This window comes from Schistocerca piceifrons, unplaced genomic scaffold, assembly GCF_021461385.2.
Source record: "Schistocerca piceifrons isolate TAMUIC-IGC-003096 unplaced genomic scaffold, iqSchPice1.1 HiC_scaffold_124, whole genome shotgun sequence".
Taxonomy (NCBI): domain Eukaryota; kingdom Metazoa; phylum Arthropoda; class Insecta; order Orthoptera; family Acrididae; genus Schistocerca; species Schistocerca piceifrons.
Window position 1 is genome coordinate 15,001 of NW_025727059.1, and position 2,500 is coordinate 17,500.

At 56.6% G+C, this 2,500-nt stretch overlaps 1 non-coding gene across 1 annotated transcript in view; it reads right to left on the reverse strand.

Moving 5' to 3' along the window:
* The window catches only part of LOC124730402, a 1,909-nt gene extending 1,893 nt beyond the window's left edge, over window positions 1–16 (reverse strand). The window contains exon 1 of the ribosomal RNA XR_007008011.1: window positions 1–16. This exon is cut by the window's left edge and continues 1,893 nt beyond it. This is a non-coding gene — a ribosomal RNA (small subunit ribosomal RNA).
* Between the last annotated feature and the right edge of the window lie 2,484 nt (window positions 17–2,500).

Consider the following 2,500-nt stretch of genomic DNA (forward strand, 5'->3'; position numbering starts at 1 on the left):
CAGGATCAACCAGGGAGCTGCGTCAACTAGAGCTGAGCAGCCGGCCGCCCGGGAGTGTGTCCCGGGGGCCCGCGCGAACACGCAAGCGTCCGCTCAATCATTCTGCAAACAGGAGGAGGCTGAGCTCCCCTGCACAATACACCTCGAAACCCTCTCAGGTCCCGGCGGCGCGCAGCGCCGTCCCAAGTACTTGGTCGGGTTCGAGAGAGGCGCAATCGCCCGGAGTTAGGCGAGTAGACGCTTTCGGTGCGACCACCCGTGCTCCCAACTGAGCTTGCCGCTGCCGACAGAGGCCCGGGAGCGTGCTGTCGTGGCATTGCCGGCGGGAGACAACACGCGCCACCTACGGTGACCGGCAGCTCCAACGCCAGCGCCACAGAAGGACAAAAGCCCCACTTGGGTGCCGAAGCGAACTCTCCCAGCACAGCGCACGCGCCAACACATCCGCACAGCTGCGATACAAACCACCAGCGAGAACCGCTGGGGCGACCGAGCAGCAGACGGCGTCGCGGCGCCGAGCGCCGGGCGGCGGCGCATCCTCAACGCACACAGTCCTCAATCGGACCAGCACACTGAAGATGTCCACCGCGCTTCGCACCGGGCCCGCGAGGACCTACTTTGGCCGCACGGCGCCGCGCGCAGGGTGCGCCGGCGCGCAGCTGCGACGCCTGCCGCGTCCGTCGGCCGGCGCGCCTGCCACTGGCCGCCCCCACCAGCCGGCTGTAGCGCGTGCGCCCACGCACCGCGCGGCCAGCACGCCGGGAGGCGCCCCCTCACCGGCCGGGGACGGTCCCACCCAGCCACCGCCGCGTATCGCTTCACACCCAGATGCCGTTCAGTTTCGTCGGCATGGTGGGTATCGCTGGAACAACCGGTTAGTACCTCAACCTATCGTCGCCATCACCGATTCACCCCTAGCGAGAACAACCGCACCACAACAGGTTACCATTTGTTCATTTGCGTAACTTCACCAGAAAACGCAGGCGTCCATCGCCATTTGCAACTTCAACGATTATTGCATGCCTGTGTCAGGTGTCACGCCACACTACGTCTGCCCACATACACGCAACAAAATGTGCACGCCTAGACAATACGTGGAAGGTGGCCCCCGTACGTATGCGATGTCCATTGCTCGAACGACTGTCAACCGGCCTCTGTAGCATGTCGCAGATATGGAACGCGGTGCACCATGCCATCACGGTGTGTGAGGAGAGACGACTAGGTCCGAATACATCAACAGACAGCTCATGCTGATCGCCATCCACGGCGTCCGTTCCTCCCACACGTCTCTATGGCGTACCACACTGCAATCCAGCTCTCATAGGGAGACGACACGTAGCTGCGTGCACAATATTTGCACTGTATGGTCCGCCGTTTTTGGGCGCAGTCGTTGTACGGTCACACATGTGCCACGATGTATCATTCAGTACATAAGGACGAATGTGCAGTACAGATTGTGGTTTACGCGTACGACATTAGCGGACAGTTGACACAGGCCGCACCACAACGTAGCCTGAGTACGTCGCATGCGAAGGGCATTGAACATGCAAAGTTCTCACCAACCAGCTTGCGAAGGCAGGGGGCAAGGTGGGGACGTGGGGAGGGGCGGCATGTACGTCCTGCTGCCATCCACATTACAGTGTACAGCAGGAGCATGTGGAAAGTGAGCAAGACTTGCAAGGTGTTTAACATGAAGCGATACACAGGGGAGCGGGCAGTGCGAGTAGCGAACTATATTGCGAGGGTTGCGGGTGGGCAACACTACACTAATTGAACGAGTCGTATAACAATTACAGAGCAGGTTTAGGCGACAACGTGGGTTACGTTAGGGGACAACGTGGGTTACGTTAGGGGACAACGTGGGTTACGTTAGGGGACAACGTGGGTTAGGTTAGGGGACAACGTGGGTTAGGTTAAGGTACAACGTGGGTTAGGTTAAGGCACAACGTGGGTTAGGTTAAGGCACAACGTGGGTTAGGTTAAGGCACAACGTGGGTTAGGTTAAGGCACAACGTGGGTTAGGTTAAGGTACAACGTGGGTTAGGTTAAGGTACAACATGGGTTAGGTTAAGGTACAACATGGGTTAGGTTAAGGTACAACATGGGTTAGGTTAAGGTACAACATGGGTTAGGTTAAGGTACAACATAGGTTAGGTTAAGGCACAACATAGGTTAGGTTAAGGCACAACATAGGTTAGGTTAAGGCACAACATAGGTTAGGTTAAGGCACAACATAGGTTAGGTTAAGGCACAACATAGGTTAGGTTAAGGCACAACATAGGTTAGGTTAAGGCACAACATAGGTTAGGTTAGGTTAGGTTAGGTTACACGTTGTTGTAAGGAAAGGTGTAAGGGGGGGGAGCAGGTTCGTTGATAGTGATTATAGTAAGTGAATGCTTGTGACATGATCAGATTTGTCACGTCAGGATGCACCTTTGGCTTATTAGAGGCGGCGCTCCAATTCTATGCTTGTGTCAGACCTGTGTCTTTGACTCATGTC